This window comes from Borostomias antarcticus, assembly GCF_949987555.1.
Source record: "Borostomias antarcticus genome assembly, chromosome: 31".
NCBI classification, from domain to species: domain Eukaryota; kingdom Metazoa; phylum Chordata; class Actinopteri; order Stomiiformes; family Stomiidae; genus Borostomias; species Borostomias antarcticus.
The window spans coordinates 2,978,194-2,998,557 of NC_140264.1; the positions used below are offsets into that span (position 1 = coordinate 2,978,194).

A 20,364-nucleotide genomic window follows, 5' to 3' on the forward strand; every position below is an offset into this window, starting at 1 on the left:
GGGTTAGGGTTAGTCTGTTCAGTGCAGGGTTAGGGTTAGGGTTAGTCTGTTCAGTGCATTTCTCTGATCCGGTCGCGACCCAGTCTCTAGAATACATGTTTTGGACGCGTTGCAGACAGTTTGCTCATCTGGCCACCAGGGGGGGCAGTGCCCCCTTGCCCCAGCCAATCTGCGCGCCTGACGCTATGCTGGCCTAGATGTGACGTTTGCATGTCTTAACATGAATGAGTTGTATAGATGTGACGTTAGGACTATTCTTATATATACCTTCAGTGCAAACCCTGGCAATGGAAAACGTTCATGGGGGCAAGTGAAGAACAAACATAAAAACATAATCCAAACCGGTAAGTAGCCTAGGCATAGGCCTACTTGAATTTCTCCAATAAACAGCCTACATGGTTGTAATGTTTAATACAACAATTAGTTGACAGATATAAATGATCCCTTCTGCCGAAAATCGGTATCTTTCATATAAATAGTCATCAGAAAACTCTAATGGGTTTTGTCGGTCCTTAAATACATGGCGATATAACGCGGTGAAAAGAGATCCACCTTCGTGATACGGATGAACCAGTCTTGAACCTGAAGTTATCGCGCTAACCGTGATCCAGCTTCGTAGTACAGGGCTCTGGTCTGCCACGGTAGCATGTGACCGGGTTATGATCCGGAGGAGCGCGAGCTGACCGGAGAACCCTGCAGTAGAAGCTTCTCCTCCGCACATGATGCGAGAGCGCTGTGTGTTGCGACTAAAATACAGTCACACACTGCGGAGTGGAATGTGGAGTTGGGGGTCTGATATTAGAAGCTGTCATTATACTCAACAACACGTTCCTCTGGCCATGGCAGCCCTACACGGGTCTAGTCTGTAATCACATACACCATCTGGAATAACACAATAATGTCAATAATAAAAGCACTGTAGGCTATTATATTGTTCAGTTGTCTGATTTATTGGTTTGTTTTCAATCTATCTTCAATCTCTTGGTCTCTCAAAGGAAAGTCTTCTCATCAACAGGCTTGTGTGGTGGAGCGTTTACTAGAACATCACACTGGATTTGATTAGACTTGTGTTTGTTGTTATTGACCGCCGTGGGTTACAGTGTGTGCAAGTACAACAAAAGGGGGAAATAAGACTAATAGGTTTTAACTGGTTCATACAGTATATAGTTTATTCTATTTTATACTGCACACTTACTGTACATATAAGTGTCAAGAGGTCAGGGGCGGGGCCAGTTCCCGCGCCCCTGCGCCACGCCCGAGGCGTTGCGGACCAAGCAGTGCTGCCCGGTGTGGGAAGGCGACGGCTCCGCCTGCGGCGCCATGTCTGGGGGCGGGGCTTCTGCTGGACGAGCCCCACGGGCCCCAGTACCCCCACCGCGGCGTGGACGACCGCGAGCGCCGGCCCCTGGTCTTCTACGACTGCCGCTGCACGGGGAACTACGGGGGCGTGGCCTGTGAGGACTGCGACTTCGGCTTCTCGGGGCCGGGCCGTGGCGAGCGGACGGCGTCGGTGCGGAGGAACATCCTGAGCCTGAGAAGTGTTGTGTAACGGAGTGTTGTAACAGAGAAGTGTGTAACGGGACAGGGGAGGGGCCACTGCTGCGTAACCCTGGCAACCAGGACCCGTCGCGCGTGCCCCGCCTCCCGACCTCGGCAGAGGTGGAGCAGGTCCTGGGGCTCCGCGACTACGAGAACGGCGCCATGGATCGCAGCGCCAACATGAGCTTTAGAAATACCCTGGAGGGTGAGACACACACACATGCACACACACACACACACACATGGAGCGCAGCGCCAACATGAGCTTCAGAAACGCCTTGGGAGGGTGAGACACGCACTCACACACGCACGCACACTCACACGCACGCACACACACACACACACTCTCACACACACTTAAATAGACACACACACACATACAGTACAGTACTGTGCAAAAGTCTTAGTCAGCCACTAAAAATCCTGTTTAAAGCTATTTATCAGGGCAGTAAGTGTTTATTTTATTGTAAAAACACTATAGAAAGAATTGGAATAAACGCAAATAAACATGAATACAAAAAAGTATTAGAAATATGTTGAGAATGAAAGCAGGGAACACTGCTGAGTCATGTTAGTAGTCCTGAGGTAAATGAGCTCCCCAAGCTTCCTACTGGACGACACATTTTATTATTATTAAATAACACATACTGTACATGCACACACATGCATACTCACACACACTCACACACACTCTCACAAACACACACACACACACTCTCACAAACACACACACACACTCTCATACATACACACACACACACACTCTCTCTCTCTCTCTCTCTCTCTCTCACACACACACACACACACACACACACACACACAAGACACACACACAAAAACACTCACTCTCTCACACACACACACACTCAGAAAATAACGCTCACACAGATGTACACAGTACACAAGCACGTACACCCAGGTGACCCTGGCTCTGACCTCTGACCCCGCAGGCTTCACTGACCCTGCGTCGGGGCTGGCGGTGCGGGGGCGGAGCTCCATGCACAACGCGCTGCACGTCTTCATGAACGGCTCCATGTCCTCCGTCCAGGGCTCCGCCAACGACCCCGTCTTCCTCCTGCACCACGCCTTCATCGACAGATACACACACACACACACACTCACACACATACTCTCACACACACACACACACACACACACACACACACACACACACTCACAACGACCCCGTCTTCCTCCTGCACCACGCCTTCATCGACAGATACACACATACATACACACACACACACACACATACTCACACACACACACACACACACACACACACACACACACACACAACGACCCGGTCTTCCTCCTGCACCACGCCTTCATCGACAGGTACACTCACACACACATACACACACACACACACACACACACTCACTCACAACGACCCGGTCTTCCTCCTGCACCACGCCTTCATCGACAGGTACACACACACACACACACACACACACACACACTCACACACACACACACTCACACTCACACTCACTCACTCACAACGACCCGGTCTTCCTCCTGCACCACGCCTTCATCGACAGGTGCACACACACACACACGCACGCACGCACGCACGCACGCACACACACACACACACACACACACAAATAAATACAGATATACAGTACACAGACACACAGACACACACACACACACAAATAAATACAGATATACAGTACACAGACACACACACACACACACACACACAGAAGGACAGCTGCACACTTGCATACGTTCCATTCTCCTGCTACCAGGTGTTGTTCCATGTGGCGTGTCATCAGCCTCATCTGCACCATTACAGTAATGAGGTCACTCTGGGGCCACAGCCTCTCTAATGGTCACAACTACCTCAGTCCTCACAAAGCACTCTAGAACAGGAGAACAGAGACGTTACGAGGCTGGAGGTAGGTTTCACAGAGCCTCAGCCCTGTCAACGACAGATAGAACTGTAGACTAGCTCTGTCAACAACAGATAGAACTGTAGACTAGCTCTGTCAACGACAGATAGAACTGTAGACTAGCCCTGTCAATGACAGATAGAACTGTAGACTAGCTCTGTCAACGACAGATAGAACTGTAGACTAGCTCTGTCAACGACAGATAGAACTGTAGACTAGCCCTGTCAACGACATATAGAACTGTAGACTTTGCCAGAACAACTTTAATCCTTCGATACAATATCCAACGTACTCTAGTCCTTCTATACATAACTTAAAGGCGTAGTAAAGGGAAAAATCATGTTCAGCCTTGTTTTAAGGTTACTTATGATCATATACAATGGTTCAGATCAACACGTTGACAAAACTAGCACTTTTGAGAAAGTCTGATAATAGCTCTACCACAGTTTTGGTCATACAATGGATGTGGATGGGCACCGTGAAAAATCATTCAAAAAACATGTTAAACTCTCAATTTCAAAGACAAGAAACTACTGTTCTCCAGGGTTGTAGACTGTTCTCCAGGGTTGTAGACTGTCCTTTCCAGGGTTCTAGACTCTTGAGCTATTTGATTAATACACGTCAGATTTTTTGTTGCAATATGTGTGAGATTCACCCCTTTTCTCTTCACCAAATGCCAATAGAATTAAAAATATATTTCTGTATATGCACTGTGATGCATCCTATATAGTTTCTGGTTGATTGGGGACAGTGTTGTGTGGACATCAGACAAGAAAACATGCATAAACCTTTTTCTTTTACATAGGCGAAAATTGGAAATTGGTATATTTGTCACATACCTTCCATCTGCATTTTTCATTACTTTCCACCACTGGGATTTTGGGGGACTAACTGATATGTTATAAAGAACATATGTATGACACTACAACAGTTGAAATCATTTCTGTTGCAATTTGTTCAAGGTTATGTCATAAAATGCCTGGACTACAGGGGCAGGGGAGCATCACTACTGATCCATAGCCAGGACTGGGATGTCCTCAGTGGAGGTCCCAAGTCAGTCTTCTAGTCATTCAGCCAGCCTGTCAGTAGATGTGCTCTACTTGTATTGATTTGTTCATACACTAGTATTCCAGCACAGGTTATGTTCTTGAATGCTTCTGGTGACTAGCAGTTCTCTTAGCAACCTAATTTAATCCCCATCACTGTTTTCAGATCCACATAGAGGGAACATATGGCTGAGAGATGTGTGGAGTAAAATCAACAGCACCCCACACACACACACTTACATAATCAACCAAGCAAGTTCTACCTTTCTATACCACAAATATAAGTTTGAGAACCTAGGATACATACAGCCCGCCTAAGGGGGTTCTAATGTACTGACCTCCCGGCGCAGGCCTGACCCTGCTGGCAAGCTGCCTTGGGCCTAGCCAAGGAACAAGCGTTTCAGCTTCCGCTCACCTGTATGCAGCTTATACCATGCTGACTGGCCTGGACTAGTCACCACATCCACAGTCTAGCCAAGTCAGAGATACCCTTGTGCATTTGACAAAACAAGTGTCATACAATTAAGGTTATCATTCGTGCAGCATGTGTGCTGTAAGTGTAAAGACAGGATACAGATCATTTTCTCCAGGTTTTATTGAATAGCTTGTAGACCACACTGAAACACTGGGCTGACAGTTCAGTTGTACAAGGCGGACCTGGGAGACCATTCAGGACACCTTGTTTGGTTCGAGGCTCTGCTTAGTCTACTGGCCCAGGTGAACCATCAAACTGGATGTACTGACGCTGAGAATGGAGAAACACACACGACACAGCTGGCCGACACTTCCTGCACTCTAAGAGGTTAGGGTTAGGGCTAGACTGAATGTAGGTTGGCATAAAATAATACATATTTATTTTTAAATGGATGGAAAGATGCTGCCCATGCCTAGATCTTTATGTCTATTCAGCATGTCTGTTCTCACCCACTGAGGTCCCATCACCAAACGTGAAGCCTCAGATACAATAATAAAACAGGGGCAGACAATGAAAGATAGAGATAGATAGACAGACAGGTTAAAAAAATAGATTAGAACTCTTAGTGTTGTGATCAGACAGTACAACCAATACATCACCACAGACAGATGCAGACAGAGTTATGAACACCTGCTCCTTGATTAGAAGGAGGTTATCATCTGCCCTCTGAAACATTCAGGACCAGGGCTGTACGCAGGATTTTTGTAATACCGAGGTCATTTAGTTGTGGTGCTTCAATCTGGTGCACTTTGAGAGCAAAATGAAGAGGATAGATCTATAAAGAACAACACACATCATATTGGATTAATATCATCTTTAACTGAGAGCAGTGGCGGTCATCCAGAGAGGACACAACTTAAGTGAATGTTGATGAGAACACACCATCTATTAGAAACATGAGACTAGCTCCTCCTGTCACCTCTCTCCCAGCCTGGCCTCCTCCACTCTGATGTCCATGTTGGTCTCCTCCTGTCACCTCTCTTCCACTGTGGTGTCCATGTTGGTCTCCTCCTGTCACCTCTCTTCCACTGTGGTGTCCATGTTGGTCTCCTCCTGTCACCTCTCTTCCACTGTGGTGTCCATGTTGGTCTCCTCCTGTCACCTCTCTTCCACTGTGGTGTCCATGTTGGTCTCCTCCTGTCACCTCTCCTCCACTCTGGTGTCCATGTTGGTCTCCTCCTGTCACCTCTCCTCCACTGTGGTGTCCATTTTCATCTCCTGTCCACAAATTAAGAAAACATAAACATAAGCTATAAACACACCCACCCATCCATCGATCCACATTATTTTTTAAACTTGCCAGGATCTAATTAATGTAGTGTCTCTTTGGCTAACATCAGGTATCTCACCTCTCATCTCTATGTCCTCTCCTCCTGTCCTCTCTCTTCCACTCTCTTGTACCTCTTGGTTTCCTGTCAACAAATTATATATTTTTAACAGAACATAATCATGCATACTGTGTATATTTATACACACCTACCTGTCTATTTGTTTATCTATATACAGAAACAATTTATCCCGTCAATGTGCTTTTTCCATCATGTTAAGTAAAGAGTAGGCAGTGTACCACCATCATCACCTCTTTCTTTTTTTTATCTTGTCAACAGTTCGCTTTCCAAAGCTGAGCTTTGTTTGATGAAATCTTTTCATCTTCTCCCTCTCTCTTTCTTCCTCTCTCTCTCTCTCTCTCTCTCTGTCAGTGAAGAAAGCAAACACATGGTCAATTGTTATGTGAATAACAGCCTCTGCTATAGTTGCTATGGAAAAGAGGGGACTTCATTTCAACATGAATTTCAACCATTTACACGTCATTGACGATTTATCAGTCACAGACAAGCAGCATGGCAGCTGTTGACTTCAGTGTGATTTGCACTGTTCCTGAAGTACTGTCTGAAAATAGGCTCTTTGCACAAGCTCTACTACTTCCTGAACTTCTACAGGCAGATTTATTTCCTGTCCTGTACCATTGGATGGAAGTGATTAATCAGGTGTGCGGCACACCTGATTAATCACCTGATCACTTCCATCCAATGGTATAGGACAGGAAATAAGGATGCCTGTAGAATTTCAGGAAGTAGTGGAGCTTGTGCAAAGAGCCTAATTGCTTGGCAACACCAAACGCCCAGTGTTTACATGAGAAAATAAATATGATAGATTTCTTTGTAGAAGCACTGCTCTGTTTGTGCATGTGCGCAGGTACACCGCTTTGCTAATGTTAACTTGGGTCAAGAATAGCCTACACCTAGCTAGCCACGTTGTGACGGCTAGGATCATGGATGTATTCACTAACTTAGCTATTTAGCTAACGTTAGGCATCTCAGCATCTTCGTCTACGTTCTTAAATGTGAGCATTTAGGCGCTGTCAATGTTATAACTAATTGAAAATACGTTAAAATAACTGTTTATTGTTATGTTACTTGTGTCAATCTCTCTTACCTCGAAAGACGTCCAATATGTTCGCTTGATCGTCCGCAGCTGACACTTATTAATGACAAATTAGCTTTGCGTCTCACACCCCTTCTCCTAAGAGAAAGGCGATTCGCCAAATAAAAAGTGATTCAACCGTTTCAGGCGAAATGTGTTTTTGATTGACAAGACGATTGTCAGCCTCTGATTGGCCAAAGTAGAAATTGATTGACAGTTGACCCGCCCCCTCGAAGTCTCCGGCCTGCAGAGATCAGAGTTTCAACGCGTCATTGTTCCCGGCTTTCACCGATTGGCTAAGGGCTTTCAAAAGAAGTAGTCAAGTAGCCGTGACTGTAATCCGTCTCTCTCTACCTTGGGACCTTTCCCCCGTTTGTCACGCCTGTAACGATTTGGAATAATATATCCTTTTATCCATCTGAAGAAAACAAGAGACACGCTCTTAATTCTTTTAGAGATTAAACACACGTTTCCATCACGACCTCTTCACCAACCTTTCACTGTAGGCTACAACAATCTTCAATTCGGTAAGTTGTATGTTAACTTTTATATTTAAGAATAGAGCTCAACGGTTTTGGGCTTCGGTTTAGAAAGTGAATTTCTCATACATTTAGGGTTCGTTCTTTAAAATCATTAAAGGGTTTTAAGCCTGGAGCCAAGTCAACACGCTAGCTGATGAATCGTGATCTTAGGGACCGTTCTTAATTCATGGGAGGGGGTTTTAGTAGCTATGCATTGATCACACGAGCCCGTGTACTTCTGCACCCGTGCCTTTGTCTTCGCGGTTCTGTTCGTCCACATGCAACCAAGCTTTCGGGCCCTGAAACCGTGTTCGGAAACCGGAGTCCAATTCCGGTTTCAGCGGTTGCGTATGTGCTAGTGGTTGAGGTAAAATGGTAAACGTAAGAACAATGTTGTTGCTACTTATTAGCATGCTGTCGGCAGTCTTTGGGTGTCATATCCAGCTGCTTAACCTGGTCAACGAACAGAAGCGCCTGAACGAGCAAATCATTATTTTTTTTATTGTGTTTACATTGTATTCATTGGTGACATTAAGGAGCAATTCTACCTCACTATCTGTCCAAACAAAAGATTCTGCCCTGTGAGTCGCCATTGTTGTTTGTGTTTCTGGCTTCTGATTGGTTAAAAGGGCCTTTACCTTTACCTTTGAAGTTATATCGCCACCTACTGCTTAGATTACATCACTTGGCGTCGGATCTTGCGGTTTCGCCACTCGTGGGGACGAAGCGCTTTACAAATAAAGCTTTGATTGATTGATTGATTGATTGAGCAGTGAGGAGCGAGAGCGAGCCCATAGGAGGGTGGAGCCCGAGCCCCCAGGATTCGAAATCTAAAGTGAAACCCTATTGAACCGCGCCATGTTGGCTAAATTTGTAGTCATTTGGCTATTTCCGGTGACTTTTGTACTTGCGCAGTTGTGCTTTTCTGTCCTACGCGCGTCCATGAACAAGTTCACGTTTATGTCAAGCAATCAATCAATCAATCAAAGCTTTATTTGTATAGTGCATTTCAGACCAAGAGGCAACACAATGCGCTTTACAGAGAACAAGGGAGGTGGGCAGACGTCCCACCCCTACATATTCCAGAGGGAAGAAAAAAAAAAACGGTATCACCCGGGGGCCAGATAAGTGAGCTGTAAAATATTCTTCCCTGACCCCTCTCAACAAGGCGATCGAGCTAGCTCCTGGAGTATGTTTGTCTACCGGCTAAGAACATTTATAAAGCAATAAATAACATTAAATTACATTTTCAGAGTAAGAGAGGCTAATAACATCATAGGAGAGACATGGCAAACACTGGTGTATGTCTGTGTGTGCGTGAATGTGCCTGGGCCCAGATAGAGGCAGGGGTCAGGGGTAGGGTCGGGGAGGAAAAGGATACGCACCCGGGTTAGGGTGAGGGGAAGGGGATCTGAGCCCAGGACTGGTGTATGTCTGTGTGAGTGTGCCTGGGTCCAGGTAGAGGCAGGGGTCAGGGGTAGGGTGGGGGTAGGAAGAGGATACGGACCCGGGTTAGGGTGAGGGGAAAGGGGGTACTGGGCCCAGGCCTAAAGCCGGAAGTGGACTGGTGTATGTCTGTGTGTACGTGTGTGTGTGTGTTAACTAATTGCTACGACATATGTGAAATGCAATGAAATGAAAACCGGCTTGCATTTTAACCTGTTTTTGTCAAATATATCCATTGGAGACATTATTTTTTATCCAGACATCTTAGTTTTAACAGGTTAATCATAGCTGAACATGTTTTGTTTGCCATTAGATGGTATTCATTCCGTTCGCCATAACGTTATTGCAGCCAGGCTGAATTCCTCCAGGGAGCCAGTGACAGGCGAGTTGAAAAGCTTCACTCCCCACCAGCAGGAGCTTTGGCCGCATCTCGGATAACCCGCTGAGTTCGTGGCTGCTATTTCACATTCGCCCTTGATCAATCCCAATACTGACCCATGGTAATAATGAATCAAATGGTAGATGTTAGATCATCTGGGAGAAAGTCTGTGTAATTCTGTAGATGTTGCATTTCCTATCACTGGAATTAGCTGGAATGCTTGTATATTTATATTGTAACAATTTATTTTATTTTATTGCGACTTCCCACACTATTTAGTGGCGCCGTGTAAAAAGGGAGCAGAGAAGTGTACCATACTGTTGAAAGCTCAGAGACAAACTGAGACCCACCAGGAAATACCAGTACGCCTATAGGATAGGCGGAGCATAAGTCCCCTACCTAATCTAAAATAGTGGTGATTCTCCACAGAAAAGAGCAGAGCTTTTCAAATTGGGGAGGGCTATCTGCTCACTAGGGCAGACACAGACCTGGAGCAAAACTAAACTCTCAAACAAAAACTCTAGTTTAAGAAGTTTGAATCAGAAATACAAAGTAGGAAAACAATGGATATACCATCACCACTGGCCATTGTGGGATGCAAACATCAAACACTATTAAAGGACACTGAGAAAACTTCTGGAAAATAAAACAAAACAAAACACACAAAAAAAAATTGAGCTCAGCATGGCCTGAGGGTTGTACTTGAGATGTGGGTGGTTGTGTGTGAGGTTATGGAATGCCTAATAAGAGACTACAGGCCAAGAGATGCATCTCATAAAGACTACAGGCCAAGAGATGCATCTGATAAAGACTACAGGCCAAGAGATACATCTGATAAAGACTACAGGCCAAGAGATACATCTGATAAAGACTACAGGCCAAGAGATACATCTCATAAAGACTACAGGCCAAGAGATTAATCTGATAAAGACTACAGGCCAAGAGATGCATCTGATGAACATCAAAAGAGAATTAGGATTAAAAGTCATAAACCTGTTCAAAGATGAGGGCCAACACTACAGGAAAACTCAGACCTTGCTGGACCAGAGTGGGCTCCCTTCGTTAAATAAAAGTCAAAATTTAAAAATACTAAAGACCAAAATGGATGAAAGTAAACAGCAGGAATAAAAAGAGAACTTGGGTCACTTCGCACTCAACCAAAGCAAAAACCAAAACGTTTGAACACCTTAACCAAACTGTAAAAGACATTTGCAAAACCTGTAAAAAGGAAATCATTTAGCAGCTCAATTAGTCCATTAATTGCCAGTCCAACTATGACATGGATTTAGTGAGAAAAGAGAAGAGACAGTAAAAGAGAAAGTAGCAGAGGGACAAAACAACCCCAGAGAGGGACGCACAAGCAGACAGAACTAAACATGCTGCAGAGCAGCCAGCCAGCAGAGCTACACAGATAGATACAGATGCACAAGCAACCAGAGATAAAGAAGCTCTTAAAGGACAATGCTCGTTTTTGACAACCTGGACCTTATTTACGACATATTATAAGACGTTTGACTCACCGAGATCACTTTGGTGTACAGATGTGGGAAGTTAGAAATGTCACATGCTGCAGCATTTCACGTCGCGGTATTTGGCAGGGAAATCCCGTTGGAAATCTCGTGGGATTTCAGACGGGTGTTATTTCGTTTTAGTGATGCACCACCGCCAGGTGGCGTCTTTGAGTAGATTTAGCAGGCTGGGCTCAGTGTTTTTCTCCTATAGTCTACGAATGAAGCATCATTAAGTTTCACATTCTTTAATTTAAATGCTCTGTTGTAAAGCACTTTGAGCTGAATTTATCTGTATGAAAGGGGCTATACAAATAACGTTTAATTGTTATTATTACCTTGTTCTCAAACCCATGTTTTCTCCATCTCGATGTCATTTAATTATTACGAACACCTATAATATATCTAGGCCTACAGTAGCCTATCTATCTCGGCAACTGACGTCGGGTCAAGATGTGGTGTCTGTTAAGTCAAATGCGCAAAATAACAGTATTGTAAATATATTTGTTAGTAAAGATGTGGTGAACGTGAGGGTTTTGCGTTTTGTTTCTGGAACGCATTCAACTGGTAGGCTACTCGTAAACCCCGGAAGTAAATTTGAAGACAGGGCACCAGCTAATGTAGCCAAGTCTGAGCGCAGTAGGCTATATGGCTTCAGCACGATACAAAGAAAAAATAAGCTTGATCGGAGGTGTGGATCCATACAAAATTGAAATAGTCGCCATGAGTAAAGATCACTCATTGCCAATCATATCCGGACATTAACTATCTTGTGCATAGCGGCAGGTTTGACAGTGAGACATCAACCGATAATTGTAATAATGCGATTATTGAAATGGTCTTGTGAACGCCTTTATCTGATTTCCAAAATGGGGGTAAGGTCCATAGGACGATTGTGGGTTTTCATTTGCACATAACTATATTTTAATAAAACATTGAAGTCCGCCTGTCAATGACTTTCCCTAAAATTGTGTTCTGTTGCACCCCCTATTGTTAAATTATAAATGAAAAAAACATACACAATATTTTGTTATTTGAATGATCTTGAATATATATATATATATTCAAGATCATTCAAATAACAAAATATCGTGTATGTTTTTATTTATTCATACCGGCCGCCAGCTGTTCAATGAAAGGCTATAGGGAATGCGCAGTTTCGCGCTGGCTACAGCCTATTATATGCACAGTTTCGCGCTATGTAGGCTATTATAAATTAGTATTATTCATTGGGGGGGCTTGGACTCGCTGGGGAATGGTGGAGAGACACAGAGCCTCCCCAGACGCGACATCTCCAGTTGGCTTAAGAGCTGCGCGCTCCTGCGGCGCCCCTCGCAGTGTCCACAGAAGAATACCCCCCAAAAAATACTTGCATGGTGAACACAAGCTGCAGCAAGAACAGAACTGTCTACCAATGCATGAAGTGCACCTAGCTGTCTGTGAGAGGCTATAGCAGAGGATATGTGCGAAGTGTATTTGAGCTGCCGCCTCAACCGTGCGTAAGAGCAGAGCGCATCATATAGCTACAACTAGTAGCCCATAGCCATTAAAACGGCTTATTGTTTTATTCATATATCAACTAGATAATTCGATAATAATGAGTAGCCTAGTAGGCTATAAAATGAATTCAATAGGGCAAGCCTTAAGTTGTAGCCTACGCTACAGTACAATCACAAGACGCATAGGCCTAGCCTATCGTAAAAAGCGTTGCGTTCTCATAGGCCTATATTAACTTAGATAATTATTAATTATGCTCAGGTCATAATGTCCGTTGAAAATAATTCCCTCTAAGCAGAATTTGAATTGTATTAAAATAGGCTAAAATTAAATTTCCACATATTCTGATTCCTTCTAGGTCTATATAAAAAAAAACATTTTTCTAATGTGTAGCCTATAGGCGATGAACAAAACAGCCACAATGTAGTCTGCTTAGCGAGCGAGAGGGCAGTCTACCATAGTGTATAACCATAATGTAATATATCTAGACTACATGCATTGTGGTATTTCTTTATATAGCCAATTGTTTCTCAATAAACAGTTATGTCATCCTCTGAGTCCGAATGTAGGCTAATAGACCGGCAGCTCTAAATGCCTTCCCAATCAATGAGACATGGTTGTAAAAATGATGTTTTATTGATGAAAATGGTAAAACTGAAAAACATGGAGAGTCATTGCATTGATCGATGCAGTCCGCTACCAGCAAACACTGAAAATACAGGTCCTCCAGCGAACCTGGACTAGACTATTGTAACCCCCCCCCCCCCCCCAAATTCTTTTATATTCAAATAAACTGGATGAACCGGTTTCCTAGCCCTGGATCGTGGGAGGGGGGTAGCCTGCGTTAGCGGGTGCTTTGCCATGACCGGCCATTGAATTCGCTAGTTTGATTGATAGATGGATGGATTAACGTCCAAAGTAGATTGTGCAAGTATTGTATAGGCCCATGTGTAAGAGATGAATGGCTAAGCATGAACTCAGCCAGAGGTAGGCCCTACTGTAGATTATCAGCATTATCACCAGTCTCAATTTATGTCTCAATTTATGTGTTGCCATTCATTTAAACCACCATCTCATCTAGACTACTTCTGTTGCTGCATTTTTACATTAATGCTTTCATGATTTTAGAGCGCAATAAACATTTTACAGGATTCCAAAAAGTCCATCCATTCATCCAACTTTGTTCTGAGCGCAGCGCAGGCTGGTAGCCTACTGTCAAGGCTCACGACTGATGCACTCCCTTAACACTTCTCGCAACTCCCCAGACCATCAAGAGAATTTCAATATGAAAGACCTTGGGATTCCAGGAGTCAAGGCCGTTTCAGACGGGGAGCGACATTCCGCCTGCGTTCTCGCTCGGATCAGCGGGGGGACGCACGCGTCCTGCGCGCAGCGGGGAAAGCTGACTACAATTCAGCTCTTGTCGCGGGCGGGCGCGCAGCCTAGTTCCATATGAGAACACTCCTCGGTCCAATTCCGTATAGTAGATCAGCCTGTGTACTTTCAACGAATGTATTATTAGACATAATATCATAATAATATATATAGCCTTCAACGACCTCCTGAGCTGCCTGCCTGATGGCCTCAGGGCTAAAGAGACCGCGCGTCGTTCCTCACCCTAACTATTGGCATGCTATCAATGAAAGAAAATACATTGTAAATAAACATGGTTTTAGGCTATTGTTTTTATGTAGGCCTATAGGTTAAGCTATTTGTGTTCATAAGGTAACGCGAAAGTAGCCTATAGCCTATAATCCAATTGACTGGAACCAGGGGGTTTGACAAAAGTTATGAGGCAAAATAATTTGTCTTGACTGCATTCAAGATGTATCTTTCACATTAAAACTACATACAAAGCTGGGAATGCTAAGAAAATTGTATATGTTTGCAAACTAAAACAGGTGAACACAATTTTACAATCGAAAATGCTTATGAGACCATTATTTTACTTATATGGGGCAAAAGTGGTTTCTCTTCCTGCTTCTGCCTAAGCCCTCCACAATACCACAACACAACGGTGTCATGTTTTACCGAAGGAGAAGTGAAGAAGACGGTAGCTAGCAGTAGCTAAAGCAGTTAGCTAATGTTAAGATCATTCCTCTAGCTCCTTTGCTGCTAATGCGAGTTCGTCTCCGTTCCTGCCCGAGAAACAGAAGTTGAACTAATAGCATCAAAATAGCTACAGCTGTACTATCGTGCAGCTTCACAGCCTGCTATTAGCAGACAGCACTAAAGTTGACAAAATCACACTTGCAAATCATTAGAATTCCAACCATTAATATGGGATTTATCATTCAACTAAACATGGAACCTGAATACTACCTGATATTTCAACCTGCTGCCATCAGTGATCGGCGCGTCTGCTTGTTTGAGTCATGGATATCTTACGCAGTTATATTCCATGTAGTGTCCCAAAACTGTTAAATCATTCCCCATGTAGTTCACTATGAGTCGCACTCAATACATCCATGGTAATAGGGAGGGAGTGAGTGAACCATTTCAAACACATCTCTGGTCATCTCCGTTAGCCATCTTCCTCGTCCTGATGCCATGTTCCATATGAGAACACTCAGTCAGCCTAATGTATTAAACTTCTACTTGTCCCGACAGTTAACAGATATAGACCCGGCGACATTTACAGAGATAGAAACTATAAATAGATAGGCGTTGTTCGTAATAATTAAATTACAACCAGACAGAGAACAAGGAGTTTGAGAACGGTAGGCTCATCTAATGTGCGAGATGAGCTACAGCGCTGGGTCAATGAGTGGTATTACTGCGCCCCTATGGGCAGGCGAGCGGTGGTGCGGAATGACGTAAAGCGCCTGTTAGAATACCGCGGGTCAAGTTACATTCTTATGTTCCCACATCTGTAGTTCGGAGGCCTGTAGAAGAAATGTAAAATCCAGCGCGTGCCAGTATATCCATGTAATGGCGGTGATCGGGGCAACGAGAATGCAGCTTCTAAAAATCTATTTTCTGCCGCGAAACGGTTGTTTTCATCAATCTGTCTGGATGAATCGCTAGTTGTGGTTACATAGAGAGCATAGGCCTGTTGTGGTATTTCCCATGCCTCTGTAATATGATCTTTAGAAACGTCGTTTGACACGAAATAGCTTCCTTACTTGCTCCAGCACGCATGCGCACAGCGTGCGGGAGCAACGATTGCGCGCTGTGCGCATAAGTGCTGGAGCAAGTGAGGAAGCTATTTCGTTTCGAAAGACGTTACTAAAGATCATGGCATGTGAAAGAGCATGCTCTATGTAAGCACAACTAGCGATTCATCCAGACAGATTGATGAAAACAACCGTTTCGCGGCAGAAAATAGATTTTTAGAAGCTGCATTCCCGTTGCCCCGATCACCGCCATTACATGGATATACTGGCTCGCGCTGGATTTTACATTTCTTCTACAGGCCTCCGAACTACACCAAAGTGATCTCGGTGAGTCAAACGTCTTATAATATGTCGTAAATAAGGTCCAGGTTGTCAAAAACGAGCATTGTCCTTTAAGAAGCATACGTCTAGGCAGAGATAGATGGAGAGAGATGCACACGCAACCAGAGATGAGCATAATGCTGAACAGCATGCCACTAGAGAGACAGAAAAAGCAGGATCCAGACATGATAAGGGACTGTGTGATAGAACTAATAGAAGGAAGTTCATAGAGAAGCAACTCTCAATTAATCCAGAGGCCTATATACAATCAGATGCAAATAAAAAGGCTACGTGAAGGCTAAGCCTAGTGCTTTAAGCCACTATGGCGCTGCTGCTCCGGATTGATCTAATTGACACATTTTACGTTACCGTGTTTGTTGATAAAGTAGTTGGACAATAAACTGCTGTGCGAACACTTGGTCCATTTATTGTCCTTCCATAATCAATAATCCAATAATCCAGCAAACAACCCGGTACGCATGTTTGTGAGTGCGTGTGTGGTCAAAAGCTGTTTGCCCTCCGTGCAGCAACACCTAGCCAACAACAGGAGAGTTCCTACCTAAATATCATCAGTTCCTATTAACATGGGAGGAGCAACGCATTGACCCAATTAACCTGAATTTGGCTCTTACAGGCTATGTTAAAGGAAAGATTTCATTTCAGTACAATTAAACAGGACAAAAATAGGCAGAATAGGACTTTTTAGAGATCAGGGATGGACCCATCTTTGCATGTGTAAACTGTAGAATAATTAGGCATTACAATCAGGTGAAGAAATATGAACACATGTTAATTTCTCAGATTTCCAGAATCTATTCTGCTGGTCCCACTCAAAATAAACCACCTCTCCAGTCTTGAAAGTTTCCCTCCCTCCCTCCCTCCATACAGTCAGACCCTACATCTCACCCACTTGGTTTTCTCCCTCCCTCTCTTCCTTCATCCTTCCTTCCTTCCATCTCTCCCTCCCTCACCAGTTTGTTTTTATGAAACCACCCCCCTTTCTCCCCCAGGTATGTGAACTGTGCCTGTACTGAGGAAGAGCAGAACCTGGTAGCGTTTCAGTACCGTGGAGGGATCCTGTATCGCTGCTGTCGGCTGCTGGTCTGGTACGGACAGGAGTACAGATACAAGAGCATCTCCTTCGACTACTTCTGGGACAAAAAGAGCACCACTAGAGGTAGCTGTCCTAGACTCTCCTTCCCTCTGTCTTCTCCTCCATCTCTCTCTCATCCACTTCTTTTCCTTAAAGCTGAAACAACCAGAGGTCTGCTAGTCATAATAGTAACCGCTGTCCAAGTAGCTCTCCTCTTCCGGCCTTCCTTCTCTCCTCTGTCTTTTTCCCATGGTGCCAGACAGCAGGCAAGACGTGGGCATACAGCGTGAAATTCAGGACACTCATGGATGCAACGTTACAGGGGACAGTATGTGATGCACTGACATGGCGCCTGTGCAAATTGCTGTTGTGGGGCACGCAAATTGCCGATATTAGGCAGCCACGCTATCTATGAACAGAATGGAATGCTCTTATTTGCCATGGAACATGGTAGCTTGACATAAGTTAAGGAGTGCTGGCTAGCTTATTCTAGCTATCTAAGTTAACACCGTGGGCTTCAACGTATTACATGTTTTCTCTCCTCTCTCCTATTTAGATTTTGTCACTTCTTTTTCTCTCTCCTCTGTCGCTTTCCCTCCGAGCTCAGCCAGAGGAACCTGTTGCATATCTTTCTCTCTCCTGTCCACAATCTGAAGTCGTCATGTGGTTGTGTCCCCCCCCTTCACTAGCTACATATAATCACCCTATACAGTATTTGAACTTGTGTTAAATGTGTGATAATCATTTTAATGTTTGTGTGTCTCTCTTTCACTCTCAATCCCAGAAGTGATGTCAGACTTGCCCCAGGTGTGCTCCTGGTCCGAGTGCCAATTCTCCTAAAACTCCCAGATCTCCCTCCACAATCACATCAAGAGCAGCCGTGACAACCTCTACATCTCTCTGCTAAGGAACGGAGAGATCAGACCAGAGACTCTCCCAACCTGCTCCTCTTGATCACTCCCTTTCACCACCTCCAACACCCCGCTCACTGCAGCTCCTGGCCAGAGGCAGAGAGACATTGACAAGCCAAGATCGTACCACTGTGACCAGTGTGGGAAGAACTTCACTATGTCAGGAAACTTAAATAAACACCAGCGTGTTCATTCAGGAGAGAAGCCATACCACTGTGACCAGTGTGGAAAGAACTTCACTACATCAGGAGAGTTAAAGACACACCAGCGTGTTCATACAGGAGAGAAGCCATACCACTGTGACCAGTGTGGAAAGAACTTCACTATGTCAGGAAACTTAAATAAACACCAGCGTGTTCATTCAGGAGAGAAGCCATACCACTGTGACCAGTGTGGAAAGAACTTCACTACATCAGGAGAGTTAAAGACACACCAGCGTGTTCATACAGGAGAGAAGCCATACCACTGTGACCAGTGTGGGAAGAACTTCACTACGTCAGCACAGTTAAGGACGCACCAGCGTGTTCATACAGGAGAGAAGCCATACCACTGTCACCAGTGTGGAAAGAACTTCACTATGTCAGGAAACTTAAAGACCCACCAGCGTGTTCATACAGGAGAGAAGCCATACCACTGTGACCAGTGTGGAAAGAACTTCACTATGGCAAGACACTTAAAGACACACCAGCGTGTTCATTCAGGAGAGAAGCCATACCACTGTGACCAGTGTGGAAAGAACTTCACTATGTCAGGAAACCTAAAGACCCACCAGCGTGTTCATACAGGAGAGAAGCCATACCACTGTGACCAGTGTGGAAAGAACTTCACTATGGCAGGACACTTAAAGACACACCAGCGTGTTCATACAGGAGAGAAGCCATACCACTGTGACCAGTGTGGGAAGAACTTCACTACATCAGGAGAGTTAAAGACACACCAGCGTGTTCATACAGGAGAGAAGCCATACCACTGTGACCAGTGTGGGAAGAACTTCACTACATCAGGAGACTTAAAGACACACCAGCGTGTTCATACAGGAGAGAAGCCATACCACTGTGACCAGTGTGGAAAGAACTTCACTACATCAGGAGAGTTAAAGACACACCAGCGTGTTCATACAGGAGAGAAGCCATACCACTGTGACCAGTGTGGGAAGAACTTCACTACATCAGGAGACTTAAAGACACATCAGCGTGTTCATACAGGAGAGAAGCCATACCACTGTGACCAGTGTGGGAAGAACTTCACTAAATCAGGAAACTTAATTACACACCAGCGTGTTCATACAGGAGAGAAGCCATACCACTGTGACCAGTGTGGAAAGAACTTCACTTCTTTAGGACACTTAAAAAGACACCAGTGTGTTCATACAGTTCATCCAAGAGCTGCACAGAGTTCACTGAAGCCTGCCTCAAAAAGGACCCCATCTTTGTAAGCAATAGTGTGCATGTGTGTGTTTGATATCAATTTGATATCAAATTTACTTTTATGATCTGATAATCAGTCTATATTCTGAACATCTTTATTGTTTATATTCAGAACATCTTTATTGTCCCTGGAAGGCAACTAGACATACTGTACAACGACACATAGAGAACAGTACAAGAAGAGTTAACACACAAATCCGCCCCCCCCCCCCTCCCTACTTTCTCTCTCTTTCTCATTCCCCCTTTCTCTCTCCTCTCAGGTTCACCACCAGCTATTGAAGAAGCGATAGATGAACGAGAAGGGAGTTGGAGAAAGAGAAAGACCTGTCGTGGAATTTGGAATGGACCTGGTTTCTTAGGCCTTGATTACACTACTGCGTTTTCGCCTACATTTGTGCCTAGCAATGACACTACCGCAGCCAAAATGAAGCTGGAACCCAGAGGCCTCAAGATACGGCTGGGGCTACGTTTCGGCACTCAAAATCTGGAGCTGTGTTCTAGTGTAATAGGCAGATCCAGAGGCTTTTGAAAAAAATAGGAAAAGGCCTACATTGTAATGCTGTGTTCAGTTCACATTATAACAATCAGACAGGTGATTTACGAGTTTGAGATATATAGCATCTTAGTGGATACGATAGTTAATCAGCCAAGTGGACTGATCTTCTTTGTTCCCAACCAAATAGTACCTTCCTCACACCAGTCTGAACTTTCGAGCAATCCTGCCCTTTTCTTTTTGAATAATATTCTCAATTCTCCAATA

At 44.4% G+C, this 20,364-nt stretch overlaps 1 pseudogene across 1 annotated transcript in view; it reads left to right on the forward strand.

Moving 5' to 3' along the window:
• The window catches only part of LOC311327322 (tyrosinase-like), a 75,432-nt pseudogene that overhangs the window by 5,649 nt on the left and 49,419 nt on the right, over positions 1 to 20,364 (forward strand). The window contains exon 2 of the transcript in view: positions 1,222 to 1,538. The product of the transcript in view is annotated as a tyrosinase-like (transcript). The remainder of the gene's footprint in view (positions 1 to 1,221; positions 1,539 to 20,364) is intronic.